Raw genomic sequence first — 16,116 nt, 5'->3', positions numbered from 1 at the left:
GCAAATTAGAAGTTTGACATGTTTGAACATGCTGTTCTCAGGTGTTGATTATAAGTTGAATTTTCATTTGAGAATTTAGCTTCTGTTTTACTTTGGAAGATAATGTTTCCTGTAGTGGAGTCACTTGGAACAATTCTGAAATCTCTTGAAGAATGGAGGCAGAGGAAAAAAAGGCCATTGAGTCATATAGCTTGATTTATGATTCCCAAGCTCTGTCCTCATAGTCCTCTTGAAAGGCTGAATTGTTGTATACTGTGAGAAGAGGTATTACTCTGCTGAAGGGAAAATGTCATTCCAAAGACGAATTTGGTGAGAGCTGCATACATTTGGGATCGGTGGGAAGCTTCTGAGCAGGGAGAAGCTTTCCTGCAGGTGCCAGTGTGCACAAGCTGGAATCACACTTCCTGAGCTACAATTCTGGGAGTTTAGATGACAAAGAGCTTTTGCCAAGCAGTTTTAAAAATGCTAGAGAACCCATTTATAGGGACTTGTGCCAGCTTTGAGCAATATACTCAAAAGGAGTTATTCCTGTTGTATAGTGCACAGGCAGGTCCAGGCACTACTTCCAACTTTTAATAGAAATTCTTCTAAGCACCTAGTGGGGTTCCTTGCATACACTCTTTCTCTACATATTTAATGTGTCTTCCTGTATTTTACACTACTCACATAAGTGAAGATTTGCTGATTTCTCAGGCACTGCTGTATAGTTTACTCCTCAGATTGTAAGCAATGGAGTTCTCAGTCTTCTGTATCCATTCATAGCTCTCAGAAGGATGGTTCTGTCTTTTGCAATTGTCCATCTACTGAAAAGTCCTTCTTCATAACATACACTTGTACAGAAAATATTGACTTTCAGAAACTCCTGGCGAACTTTCTGCTCCCACTTGTGCTTACTCTCTCCACTATCTCACAAAGCAGAGTTAGACATCATTACTACTGCTGGCAACTGGACCAGCAGAAACCCTAGGATAAAATATTAAAATATAAAGTGTGATTAGCTTAAATATATGTTTATAGCAAGTTTATAGAAAGTAAAATGGAGGCAAACTGTCGCTACATTGCAATAATAGCAAATTAATGAATACCTTTGACAGAGGCAGTAACAAAAGTTTTAATAAACATTTACATTTAGGATTGTTCATTGTACAAAAATAAATTCACTTGTAATTCATCATCAGTGCATAACTGTAGCAAATAGAGTGCTCTGCACTCTGTCACTGCATACAATGCAGCACAAATTCTCAAATAAGTACATATGTCATGCTGGAAGGTGATATCCCATTTCGCCAGATCCTGAGAAGGGAGAAGACACTCTCTGAGGTATTAAACATCACTTTTTAAATTTGGGCGTCTCTATGGATATTTGGGGAAAATCTTATTTCCTGGCTTTTCAGAGGTGTGGATTATTTTCCTTGAAGTTGGACAGTATGTGCTAATACTTTTTAAATAGCTATTTATTCTTTGATTTTTGTGCTGAGTATGTTGTGCTGAAGATATACAAGAATATTATTTTACAATATACATTTTAATGTATGTGATTTTGAAGATATCACTTATTTTTTTCCTTTGTAGAGTAATTCTAAATATAGTGTGAGTTGTGGAGCTACAATCCAGAATCCTGTTTTGTTAATGTTTTTGATAAGTGAATCTAAATTTCCTCCAAGTAACTTCCTTTCCTAAAGTTTTGCTTGCTGCAGTTTACCACACTCTATAGTGGAATTTGGGTATGGAATCTATTTACCAAGTGTGTTCAGAAAAAGACCATGTTCTCATTTTTGTCACAGCAAGATCAAGCGCAAAAATTTCTGTCATTGTTACTTGAGTGTATCTCTCCTGAAAAATGCGTAAAGACTGGGTTCTGATATCTTCTGTTTGTTTCGGATTGTTTTTGCTCTGTACCCTTCAGATCCACAAACTGAGTGCTGATATGTGCTGTGGATTGAAGTGTGTGAAACGTTAGCTGCCTTCCTACCTGCAAACTATATTTGAAAGCATATGCTTCCTTTGAATGCACTAGGAGAAAACAGTTCTCAGTCCTTAACCTTTGGCATTACTAGTGCTGTTGTTCTTCTGGCCCGTGCAGCTATACAGCCTGCTGTTTGGTACTAGACTACAATCCCACACTGGTAGCAAAGGGGTTCTCATACTCTTCTAGTCTTGTTAAGCATTGGACTCTGCTTGGGATGGTCTTTTAAAAATGGTAAATAGTATCGCTGTGGAACACTGCCCAGAAAAGAGACCAGGGTTACCTCTGATACCTGTTGATTTCCATGCAGATATTACATGTGAAAATCCTCAGATGTGGTGTTTTCTCTGTTAGGAAGGCTCTTGTCATAGTTTTCCTTTACACAGGAAACTCAGCAATTTACTTTATAATCCTGAGGGACTGTTTTGATGATTTTCACTTCCTTTTTGCTGTGTGCAACTGCAGATCTTCAAGGATTCCAGATGCTCAGCCTCTAAATTTGTTGTGTGTATTAATATGTAATCAAGAGTACAACTGTAATTAGTCATTTAATGAAATAATCTGTGGTATTTTTAAATAAACAGTATCAAACTCATGACTGCATCAAAAGCAGAACGTATAGTTAAAGCGAAGCTTCTTGTGCAGACTGAGGGTGGTAAGGATGAGAGTAATAAGACAGATATGGATTCAAGTCTATTTCTTCCTGAACAACTCAGAAGGTATTTACTTTGCAAGACTTTAATAGTTAGGAAAACTGTTTAAGACTAACTATGTGGATTCAAGATTAAGATCCATATGCATTTAAAAATAAATCTAAAAATGCCATGCTATTCTGGAATTTGATGTGATAATCCTGGTGGAAATTATTCAGTCAATGACTAATGGAAAACCAGGAAGCTTTAAATTTTCATCGTCAGATTTTATGAAATATTCCACAACATTTCTAGGATTTAAAATTCAATATGAATTAAAAGGTTTTTTTTGCAAATTAATTAGTAAATTAGTAAATATTCTTTTTAAGGAACCACGTCTGTATGTGTGTACACATGCATAAGTTGTTTGACGCTTCATAAAAATTCACTGACAACTAGTCAAATCCATGCTTGTATGTGTATACATACTGGGATCACTGTATGTGTATACATAACACAGAAACATATAATCACAGAATTATCAAGGTTGGAAAAGACCTAAAAGATCATCCAGTCCAACCATCAAATAAGCATATATATGTAGGCACATGCACAGAGTGTTCCTTATTCCTTATACAGAGGCATGACAAGGAAGATCAGGGTTATCCTCACAGCATTTTAGAAGTGCTATTTCTATGGGAAAGTATTTCTATGTTTCTGCAGGATGTAGCATAAATGCCATTACTGTATATATGAGAAGTATATGTCTGAATGTCATTCACCCTTAGATTAAGAATCTGAACTATTATATTTCATAGTAAGGGTTTGGTGTGGTCAATAGAGAGTGGTCAACAGTATAAAACAGTGACTGAGAAAGTGCACAAGTGGGTAGGCTTGGATCCAGAAATATGGATCCATGTAATAGAGTATGGGTAGACTGCCACATAATTTAGGACATTAAGAAATGTTAGTGCCATCTTGACATTACTTATATTTGCATAGTAAAGTATGTTAATGTTTCTGTAATTAGCATATTGCTATGTTCTGGGTTTTTATTCATCCAAAATAAACAATGAGTTTTGCATATTAGCTTCAGATTCAGCATGTATGTGTCACGTGGCAGTTGTAAATCACCTCTAAAAAAAATAAAAAATAGGCTTATCAACATGGTGTTGCCCCAGCAGTCATGAGAAACACTGAAAAGTGGGAGTGTCTGGTCTGGATTTGGAGAGCAAGGAATGCAAATATCTGTGTTATTGCCTTCTGCAACTAATGCCACACATCTGGATACTTAATAACATTGTTCAGCAATTAAGACCAGAAATGACTGAATATTGAATCTCTTGATTATTATGAAAACAATGCGTAGCTAGGAAACTTGAAAATATTTTAATAACAAGAAATAAACTATAATAGCCTTTTCCAGTGTGCAGTTAGAACTTAACTACTTAAGGAAAGCTTGAGTCAATCATAATTTTGTTTATTTTTTTGTTGTTGTTGTTTCCTAGGTATAAAAAAATATAAAAAATTGAATAAAGGTCAATAACAACAAAAGCCTAGAAGTTGTGGTCAGTTTTTTGTCCTTGAACATCTGTTATTCAGAGCTGATCTCTTTTGCTGTTCAGGTGGAGGAAAAAAAAAAACAACAACAACAACCAACAAACAGCTGTAAAGCTTTGATTATTTCCTGCTGCTTTTTTTAGCTATCCTATCTCTCTTACTTCAACAGTTTCCAACCCAGCCTTAATCATGCCATACAACAGTAATCAGAAATCTATTATCCCCAGAATAGCTGGTGTCTCAGAGATAGTTTTTCAGATTAGCTGTAATGGCTCTCTTAAAATGCATTCATTTCTCAAAATTATTTTAGGCACCAGTTATGCCCACAAGTACAAAATGACTTGGTCTGGCTTAAGCACTAGAACGGGATTCAGGCGCAACTACTGATTTCATTGGAGGCTTGGATGACCTCTTAAATCCATTCTCAAAAGTCTTATTACTGGATTGAGAAAGAAGCTTCTGTTATTTAGGTGACAGTATTGCAAACAGATCATTTGTATGTACCAAAATAATTTTGCTTTTCACATACGCTTTTGATTTGTATTATATTTTAAAACCTCAGCTATTTAGGGGAAGACCATTCATTTTGTAAGTAATATTTTATAGTTTTATAAATTTGAAAAATAGAGTTCAAGTTCCTTGCTAATTTACTGCACTGCTTTATAACTTAAGAAATTAAGCTCAAATCTATGCTAAGTGCTAGGAAAACTTGATTTCAGAATTACATGTTCTTAAACAATTATTAATTAGGACAGCCACTGCTTGAAATGTTTACATCTTCCAGGTTTTTTGTGGAGTTTTTTGTTTGTTTTTGTTTTGTTTTTTTGCTAAATTCAATGGGCTATAGTTAAGTAACAGCATCTAGAATATTTCAATGAAATCATGCATAGAATTTTTTCACAGTGGGTCATACTGCATGAAAAGTGGTAGATATTGGTCCCACTGAATCATACACTTGTTTTAAGTAGATTTAACTTTTAACAATGCTGCTGCCTGTGTTCTTCATTTATTCCTTAAGGCAAAACTAGAATTCATTCTTGTAGATGTTTGGGAGAGAGCCTCATACTCTGCAACTTTAGTTAAAATATTATTCCTTTAAAAATAGTGAGTCTTCATCAACTGATTATAGGAAAACATTTTAAGATCTGATCACGTTTATTAAGTTAGTACTACTTGTCAGCTTTCATTTCTGTGTTAAAAGTGCTTTAGAATACAGGGTTTGACAATGAACTAGGAATTTTAAAGTGATCATATTTACTTTTGGATTCTAACATCCTTGTTTTTGATCCCAAAAAGACTTTGCTCTACATACTTATTACCATGAATCTATATTTGCCATTGTTGTAGTAGATAAGAGGATTATGCTGTTTCTTGCATTAAACTCTCAAAACTTTTTATTTGACTCCAGGTTGACCCCCAAATAATCTGTATCCTGTATTTGTAAAACTTCCTATGTTGACTCCAAACGTATTTTACTTTTTTTTTAAGAAGCAAATTGTGAATGGCAGAGGTTCTCTTTTTGCTATGAAGCTTTCCAAAAGCCACAGGTCTTAAAAGCTGAATTAACACTTTTTGCAATGTGAGTTAGATGCTCCTGGAATGCTCCCAGACTTTAAATCAAAAATACTGACTCCAGTTATGATGTCTTCTACAGTGTTGCATTGGTCAGGGATAGCTTCTCTCACTGTTCCTCAGTACTGATTCCTGAGTGACCAAAGTGCATGGGAACTTGTTACCACAGTGAAACGTTTGTTTTCCTTATGTAGTTATGGTATGACCCAGATATATATTAGGCTGTGAGCTTTTGTTTCCAAGTACTGTCCCAACACAACACTGGGAATCTTAACTGAATATCCATTTTGTGAGTTGCTAAGCCTTATTACTTCTGAGTTCTTCCTAAGATATCAGAATGCATGTCTGCATTTCTGTCTGTTTTTGCAACCCGTTTGTAGAAGCTATGTTTATACACAGGTTTTTTCCCCTCACATTTTCCTCCTTTCTGGAGTACTGCTGACGCTGTTTTCAACAGTGTCTGTGTCTGGTTACGCACAATAACTGTTTGGGTTGTTGTGTTTTGTTGTTTTTTTTTTGTTTGTTTGTTTTGTTTTGTTTATTGGTTTTTTTTTCTTTCTATAAATGGAAGGAAAAGTTTATGACTTAAGCATTAACTTTATTAAATGTATTGTACATACAACTTTTTAATATTTTTCACTGTATGCTGCCATCTGCAGCCTACATCTTGTAAATGCGCTACGATGGGGACATCAGATGCTAACCCCATTACAAGCAATCAGACTGAATAGAATAATGCACAACTGAGCGTATCGACTGGAACAAGTTTCATAAACTTTTCATCTTCCACAGAAGTACCTAACTACCTATAGTTACAATTACATCATGAAACAGAGGTGGATGCTTTTCCTTGGGAGGGAAATTTTAACGGATGTTATAGTGTGTAGAGATACTTTTAGAAATATATCATTAGAATTGAATTTACAGTTAGAGAGGAAAAAATCATATTTTAATGAGCATAAGATGTCGAGGAGCTTTTTAGATGAACTTTAAGTTTCACATTAGGAATTCTTTATTTTGTATTCACGCATGCGGTCATTTATTTGTACATTAAGTGCCAGTATCCATAAAAAAATCATGTCATGTTTTAAGCCTGCTGCATAATAACTGACATGATGTAATATCACAGCTGCATGTGTATCACCATAGGAGGGATGTGGGTTTGACAGTGTTAAGCCCATTACACTAGAGTGCTATGGTTCTTTGGCACATTGCTATTGCTTAAAGTACACCCAAATGTGAAGGAAAAATACTGAACATTGCACAGCCTTTCCAGAAGATAGTCTCTATTTGCTCTGCAAAATCCTGAATGTTTTTCATTTTTCACATTTTCTTCAAACCTCGTGTGTTTGAGAATAGGAAACCTACTCTTCTCTAAGAAAAATGTACACTAAGGTGGAAAATGATCATCCTTGAATCCTTCAGTACTGAAGTAGCTCAGAAAAAAAGCAAGTGTATATTTTCACACAAAAATATCATGCCTAAATGTTTTACATTCAATGCATCACAGTTCTGTCAGTCTTTAATGTAGTGGGCAAAGAGGCTAAATTCAAGAGTTTCTCAGACCTGTGATCACAAATTACATCTTTTCCACATGAGCAAAGAAGTCATGTATGTTGTTAGATGATTATAAGCAGATGAAAAGAAAAGCTTTCCAGGTTCCCTAGGAGCAAATAACTTGAACTTCAATCATGTGAATCACACAAATTCATACAATTTAAAATTTCAGGCTCAGTTTGTGTCTTTTAATCTCACTCTACAATCAGTTGTGTGTTTTCTTACAGGATTAAGCTTGTTTAAGTCAACAAAACCATGTATGTTAGAAATGACACACAAATGTATATATAAATGTATTTTTGCAAAATTAAGGCCTGTGTCAGAACTAAAATGTTTACCGATTAGAATGAATTAACACAAGGACAAGGAATACTCCTTTTAGATGCCATGTGTTGTCACCTTTCCCATGCACAGGAACGTTTCTCATGCCTGCTATAACTATTTTCAAAACATTAACTCATGGCCCATTGATTAATAAGTATTGTTACACAGATATTTTACATAGCATTCAGGCTCATGATATAAATGTCAGTTGTATGCACTTCTGTTCCAAATGAATACCTTATGCCCAGAAGCTTTACTGGTATTCTATCTTACAGAATTTGAGAGTCTGTACTTCAATTATTTTACTTCCATAGTGTGCCTGTAAGATGACTTCAGTACCATGACCCAAAAGCATGTCAGGTTTCTGCATAAAAAGAAAGATATGTTGAATTTCAGGGGAGGATGAGTCTGGATTACAGGAATATCATTAGAGCTGGAATGTGAAATATAAGGGTTCGGATTGATACTCTAAATTACTGTGAAACTGGTGTGAAAAAGATCAATCTCTGTTTAGCTGATGAATAGAGATGTCCTGGAAAAACATACAAGTAATAGAGAAAAAATTACTCAGAAAATTCCTTTTTTATTTCAGTATTTTTCAAAATTAATAATTAGAATGGCCAAAAAAACCACCCACTTCCCCAACTTAACATTCTGCATCTAACTTCCTGTTCTGCTTACGTGGAGTGTGTAGGAAACAGCTGAGGCTGGTTACAGGAGCAGGTAAATGTTAGATAGAAAGAATCTAAAAAAAACAAAACAAAACAAAAAAAGAGAGAGAGACAGAGAACTAGGAAAAAATGTGACACTTTAATATCACTTTTAGATAAATTCACTGCTCTTTCTAATGAGGAATATACATTTTGTTGCAAAATTAAGTATTTAAGATAATTATTGCAAAAAGCATTTATGACTATATGTTTCTATTCTGAATAACAATTCAATCCTAGTTATTTAAAAACTGGTACCAATGAAGATCCAGGTGACAGATTACTGACTGATTTTAGGGGAATGTCTGTTCTACAAAGTATTTAACAAAATGATTGATATGCATAAATCAGGTTTAATTAGTTGTTAGTCTGTTTCTCAGTTGGTATATAGAAGTAGCACAGTGAGACTTTGATAGCCAGATGTTCTCAGTAGAAAAAAAAAAAAAAAAAAGTGTAAATGAACATTTCTATCACCTGCTGATTCCCTAAATTCCCTAAACCTGCTGTTTTCCCTAAGTTGTTGTTTATATTGTGAAAGGGAAGAAATACGCAGACATCAGTTTGCAAGTGATTATCATTGAGGAAAAAGAGTGGTCTACCCATTATTGACAAATCATCTTGTTATTTACAACCTCCCGTGAAGTCATACTTACTGCTATATCTTATCTTTTCTTCTGCTGGTTTGTGGATATGGACATGCTCTCTGATTTGCTAGAAACTTCTAGCTGAATGTTATAAATGAATGACGTATTTCATCTTAAATCTATTTGTCATCATTAGGTTTAAAAGTTGGCTTAAACATTGTGGTGCTGGAATCAGTGGTTGGATAATTAATGCAGAAATAGGTGGTCATTTGCAGAAGAGCTGAAACTCCCATAAACTTGAGATAAAGAGACAAAGGAAATTTCACAACGTAGTAAAGGACAGATTTTATCATGTCAGTTTTCAAAGATTACAATTTGAAAAGACATTATGTGCAGAAACATGCTGCCAAATTTGGTGCACATCAAGGAATGCTTTGCAAAGACAAAATAGATAAACTGAAAAAAAACACCATCAACTCACAATTGATGAAATATCACTGCACTGGACATCAAGAAAATCCATGCATGAAAGTTTTAAAAATTGATTATGTCATGCAAATCATCATCAAAGCTGTGAATTTAATGAAGTCCAGGGGACAGAATCATCTGCAGTTCTAGAAGTACCTTGAAAGTATGGATGCTGATTAAGGAGACATCTTTTACTTTTCTGAAGGAAGGTTGCTAACTTGGGATAAAATGCTAAATAGATGATAGTAAAGTGAAATCAAGTTCTTTATGGAATCCAAAGGAAAATTTGTGTCAGAATGTGAAAATTAAAAATGGCTCACAGATTTAGCAGATTTTGGGGGATTCAACTGCTCATTTAAATGAATTAAACATGCATCTTCAATGTGAAAATCAATTTACCTGTACTATGTTTCAGACAATAACAGCATTTAAAATTAAACTTCAATTATGGTAGCTTGAATTGAGGCAAACTATGGCATGCTTTTTGATACACCGACTGAACACAGTCCTGTGAATGGTGAAGAATATGCAGCCATGCTTTCCACTTCGATAAAGGAATTCAGGAATAGGTTTCAAGATTTCTAAAAAAAAATCATCAGTTTTTTTGGTACTTTTGCAACTCCATTTTCAACAGGCACAAACACATTACCTTTGAATTTTCAAATGTAAAGTACAGGGTGGCAATCAGGCAAAAAATTTTGGTCGTGTCTCTTTACTAAACTTTTCTAAAACCCCTCATATCAGAGAAAAATGTCCCTCATTTCACAGTCACATCTTATTCATGTCATTGCTTTTTGGCAATATGCACATTTGTGAACACTTATTATCTGGGGTGAAGCACAAGAAGAGTAATGCTTCATCAAAATGCCAGTGAACACCTTGAGAGCTCATTGAGAACTGCAGCCACCTCCATCAGATCTGCCTGATCTGATTTTTTTTGTTGTTTCACAAAGTCCCACTAGTTTTATGTTTAAAGTTGTTCTACATTTGTTGTTGTTGTTGTTGTTTTTTATGTTCTAATAAAACATAAAGTTAATGTGTATAAGTATAAATATATAGATATATACATATACTATATGCAGCTCCAGACAGTTCCTGTTTGTTCAGTGTGGCCCCCGCAAGCCAAATAGTTGGACACCCATGGCCTAGCGTTTGTACAATGTGCACTCCCTTCAGCTGCCATTGAGAATGCCATGCTTATACACATTCTGTAATCTACTGCAATTGTCAGTCAGGTTGAAAAATCTAATCTAGACTGATCTAGTACAACCATAAGCATACAATGAGTGAAAGCCGTGACATGAGTTCTTTCTCTTATGTGGTAGCTATTTCTCTTGTCTAGCTCTTTATCTCAGTATAACTTGTCCTAGTGAAACATGCCATCTCTGCTTTATTTATGATTTCAGAACAAGTAATAAATACCAAGCTTTACTGGGAAACTGCTGAGAAGATGGAATCTGAAATCTCTTGTAAAAATGAAAGATGTATTACATGAGCTACTGCTTTTATACATCTCACCATTTTTAGAATACTGTCATTGAAAGAAAATAACTGGAGACCATGTTGGAGGAAAAAAATTACCACATGTGGAGAAGGAGCATAAGGATTTTTAATAATGTCAATCTTTAGAGTAACTCTGAGCAAGATCTTAAAGCACTGAATTGAGCAGAATATGTTCTCCATAAAAGCATAATAAATGGCATTAAAATAGAAATATTCATAGACTGATGACTGTTTCAATCTTGTCCAATAGTAATGGTATAGTTCAAAATGTCCAGAGCAGAAGAGAGGGTTCCAGAAATGCTGAGCAGTTCTTAATTCCTAGACAGTATGACGCAGTGGAAAGGGAGAGAGCTACTTGGAGACTTGATGCAGAAAGATTGGTTGCAGGTTTTCTGGGAACAGTAACTAAAGAACTTCAAATCTGTGAAAGAACTTGTAATTCTTGCCAGTAGAAGGCCAATAGCTGATAAAGGCTGCAATTTTATTCATTCCAACAGTGCAGCACAAGTCCTGTAGCTAGGATCAACTGTGCGTACTTAATATACCTTGCAAGGAATTAGTGTAATGTAACTGCACAAACTGAAAATCCTCCTGTGGACTTGGACCTACATGACCCTTCCCTTTACACAGAATTGTAGAACTGTAGGAGTTGGAAGGGACCTCTACAAATCATTGAGTCTACCTTGCCACTAAAGTGGTTTCCCTACAGAAAGTCACACAGGATGATTGGGAGTGCTCTATTTATTGTACAGTGGTGCTTCTTAATGCAAAACTGTTTTCAACTAATCTCCTTGTATACATATGCAGAAGTTCAGTGGTTGATGAGATATTACCCATGTTGGGATGTTATGAGAACTGAATGCCTTTGGTTGCACTGTGTACTGAAAAACAGGAAAGAACAGGATGACTTTTAAAATGATGCTTTGCTTTAGCTTAGCTGTGAATCTTTGAAGTGGCCTTTCAGGTTTTTTTTTTCTTTTCCTTTCTCTTTTTTGGTTGCTTTTCTTTTTCTAATGTTTTTTTTCATCTTTGTTCAATCATCTTTTTTGTTCAATTTTTTCATACTTTTTGTGTCTTCTTTTTTTTTTTTTTTTTTTTTTTTTTTTTTTTTTAATATCCTTTTCTTTTTTCTTCTGTCTTTTTCTTTTCCCTTTGACTTGCCCACTCTGCTTTTATTGTGGATCTGTGTTTTGCATTAAAGTCTGTAGAGTTATTAACACCAAATCATGGCACAGAGCCCTCCAGTATATTATGTTTTCCCCATGGTCTGTAGCTCTTTCAGCAACATGGCTGGCACGGTTGTGCAGATACAGTTTTGCCTTTCCCTCTAAGCTTTCAAATTACTTCTCTTCCTCTGGATAACCTGTGCCTTGAACAAAGTGGAAGAATTGTCTGCATTTTTAGCAAATATAGATATTTGTTGTTTTCTGGGCCATGTACCAAAGACCTGTGGCTTTTATGGCAAAGTAAACCCGTGATAAAATCTTGTTAAGATTGAATTCAGCCCCCATGAATCTGTTTCTTCACTTATAGCTGTGGTTATTTATGTGCAGTTTGGCATTGTTTTGATTGTTTTATTATTATTATTATTATTTAATTCATGATTTCTTAAATAATATTCATTGAGCTGAAGAGAGAATATGCAAAATCCTGAGAAAGAAAAACAGTACAAAATGGGGGGAAAAAATGTTATATGTAAATAAGCTTTTTGGTGAGAATTTCCTGTGAGTTTTATCTAAGAAAGAATTTCAGGCTTGGATCCAAGACAAGCAAAGGAGCACAGAATGAGGGGACAAAGGAACAGAATTTGAGCTGAAACAGTAGCGACAACAGCTTGATTTCTCAGGAGTAGAAGGAGAGTGCAGGAAAGTAGAAGCCTGCCAGTGAAGACATAGGAAAAGAACTTTGCATCGCCTTCTTGAAGGCAGTGAGAAATGTAGGAGAAAAAAAGCAAGGGGAGGGGAAAATTACAAAGTGGGAGGAAATCGGAAAAACTGACTTTTAAAAGGTAAAGAGGAAATGGTAGGACATAAACTTGCTCAACTCTGGTTCGTGGTAGTGATTAAATATCTAGGTTATCTTCTTTCATGCTACGCACACAAGTATTCTTTACTCCTGGAACATGGTTTGAAAACGTGGCAGGAATAGTTTGCATTACTGGGATGGAAGAAATCCATGTCTGCCATTTCAAGCACTTTTCCAGACACAGACACGCTGTGAGTGACATCATGGAAAACCATTTCTTTTTGCCCTTTACATACACCTTTCTCATAAGGAATTTGCTTACTCCTGTGCTTTTTTTCTCTCTGTCTCTTTTCCTCTCTGTCGCTCCCTCTTCTATGTCCTGCTTTGTGCTGTCTCTTTTTTCTTTCTTCTCTCTCTCCTCTTCTCTTTTTTTTTTTTTTTTCCCTTTTTTTTTTTTTTTTTTTTCCTTCAAAGCCAGGGTGGAAGCAGGGGAATTGGTGAGCATCTCTGTTTAATAGTTGAAAGAGTTTGGTTTGGGGTTTTTTAATGCACAAAATTCCTCTCAGTGAGACATGCCACACATTCTGATCTCTCCCCTTCAGGCAGTCACACACTATTAAATATGGGGTTGGAAATGACACGCGTCTGGAAATACAGAAATGAAACAGCCTGCCATTTTCTGCAGTGCACTGTACATGGAAGGTGTTGTAAATTGTTAATTGAATGGCATGGGCTTCTATTCTGCTGTGCTTTCTGTATATAGAAACCATACATTCCAATCTGTTGACACTTTTTTTTTCTTCCTTTTTTTTCTTCTCTCTCTGTTTTTTTTGTGTTTTTTTTTTTTTTTTTTTTTTTTAGATTTTCTACTGTGTTTTAAAAGTATCTGTGTGCTAATATTAAGATTTGAAAAGTTTTGGAGATTTTTTCTTTCACCTGAAGTGTGGCTTACACTCTGAACTTTTGTTCTACATACCATCATTTACTAGGAAGTCTATATGTGGTTTTGCTATTCTCATTATTTTAAAAGAAAAATAAAACAAAACCAATATCATTACATCTGCATAGGAATATCCTGTATGCTACCTTGCAATAAATACTGAAATAATATGATTACATTAAATAAAGTTGGTGTGCATTACATACAGATTAATGCATAGAATGTATTGCATTGCAATACAGAATGTCAGATGCTGCTCAGAAGTGACAGAGAAGAGATTCTCCAGCCTTCCAGAGTCATTCTGAAGTTTCTGGTTCCTGCTCTGAGTAGACAGTATTCAGCCCTTGACTAAGCTTATTGCTCTGTAGTGTTTGTTAGGCGAACAAAAACTGCACATGAGAAGCAGCCAGTGAGGAATTTCAAGCCATTGAGACTGAAGTAGGATTCCACTTAAGAGAAGGGAGAGGAGCAGATGACAGTCTCTCAGAAACCCAGAGTGCAGAGTGCAAGCACTGTCTTTATAAAGCTTTAGCTCTCAAACAATATTTTATATTGTAGTTCTATGTTCTTAGAAGTGTTCAAGACACCTTATGAATATTGATAAGTAGACACAAAATTAGACAAAAGTGAGACTAATAGTCTGCTTCTTTAAAATGAGTTTCAAAGAACCTCAAACAATTGCTAAAGGTAACTCTTGAAAACCTGAAGCTAACAATATTTAAAATTCAATATTTTTTTGGAAATGACACAGGTTTGTCTAGAAGAAGTAAAATTAAATATAGGACTTTCATCTGAACAGAAACAGTAAATTTATTTTCACAGATTTACATGGTTAATATGTAGAGTGAACAAAAAATCAGGAATTCCTTATTTCCATGGCAAATTAAAGGTGTGATAGAAATAAGGCATATAGTAAAAATATGACAGAGTAATACAGCCAGTTTTATTTCCAGCTTACAAACTGTTAAAACTGAACTATACTGGCTCATTGTGAAGCTTTGCTACACAGTCACATGCAATTTTTCTTTCTAATTTTTCTTTTGCTACTTCGCCAACACAGAACTTATTCAAGCAAGATCCAGTTTGCAGTTGCAAACACTGAGTGGTGTTTCAACATGGGTAGGGATTTCAGAGTGTTTTGAGACCTCTCTAGTCTTAGGAGAATACACAGTATCTCATATTGTTTAGTATGTCCTGCAAATAGTTTTTTGGAATTACAGAAGAGGTAAGAAAGAAAAATCAGAGCATGTGATATGTTAGACTGCATGTTTAAAGAAAAATAAAAGGGAGAGAGAGAGAAAGAGAAGAAATATTTTTAAAAGTCAGAAATTCTGGTTACTGAGAAACCATCCTTCTTCTTTCATGCTGAAGAAGACATTCAGAAGGTCCTGAATTATTGAGATTTTTTTTTCTTAATTGAGCCATTATTTTACAATTTCTGAAAACTACCTGAAAGGTGGATATTTTTAAAAGCATCTAGATGGCTAGAGGTTCAAGTAGACATCTGCTGAGTTGAACAAAAAATGAGGACCTACGTGCCATTGAATACTGTAAACTGCATCTTATCACAGAATCACAGAATTTTCAGGTTGGAAAAGACCTAGAAGATCATCTAGTCCAACCATTACCAATACTTCCGAGCTAAACCATATTCCTCAACACAACATCCAAACGTTTCTTGAACGTTTCTCTTATGTGACCCCAAGGACTATGCTGATTTTCATGAAGAGAAACTCTTGCTGTCTCTGCTTCTGTTGCCTCTGTAGCTGAACTCTGTGATTTTCTGTTCCTTAATTACATTTGACAATGCCTTGATTATCTGTAATCCAACTGTAGATTCTGAAAACCTTAGACTGAGAGCAGTTCAAAGCTCCTTTCTAGCATAAGAAGTTCTCCAGTAACTGCTTTGACTAATGAAGCAAGAAGGCAAAAGAATGAAATTTCTGTAATCATTTTCTTACCTGATTCTGAGAGCTCAGAAAAGGGGTAGAAAAAGAGGAAAGGGAGAATGGATGTTGAAATACACATTACGAGTAGGAACTACCTTCTTGCAGGTAAAAATCAGCAGAGAAGTATTAGACTATTTAGCTGAATGTGATTTACTTCTCAAAGTATGCTTAATGATGAAGTGAGTCTCATATCCAGTATTTTTGAAATTGAGATTTTTTTCCTCATTGGAAAAAAAATTGCTTTTTTCCAAGAACCTTGCATAAGCTTAACATTTTTATGTATTTTTTTAATTATAAGTTACAAATTTTCCCATGTCCACTTCCCACTTTATCACTGAAGTTTTTTTAAATTTCATTAAGTATTCCTTTACAGCTCTCTGAGAACC

At 35.0% G+C, this 16,116-nt stretch overlaps 1 protein-coding gene across 5 annotated transcripts in view; it reads left to right on the top strand.

Annotated features, from left to right (window-relative positions):
• DLC1 (DLC1 Rho GTPase activating protein) overlaps positions 1–16,116 on the top strand; it is a 243,040-nt gene that overhangs the window by 85,238 nt on the left and 141,686 nt on the right. The window lies entirely within an intron of this gene.

Source organism: Excalfactoria chinensis, chromosome 4 (genome assembly GCF_039878825.1).
Source record: "Excalfactoria chinensis isolate bCotChi1 chromosome 4, bCotChi1.hap2, whole genome shotgun sequence".
Lineage (NCBI taxonomy): Eukaryota > Metazoa > Chordata > Aves > Galliformes > Phasianidae > Excalfactoria > Excalfactoria chinensis.
Note: the sequence above shows the minus strand (reverse complement) of the source record. Positions and strands in the feature narration are given on the sequence as shown.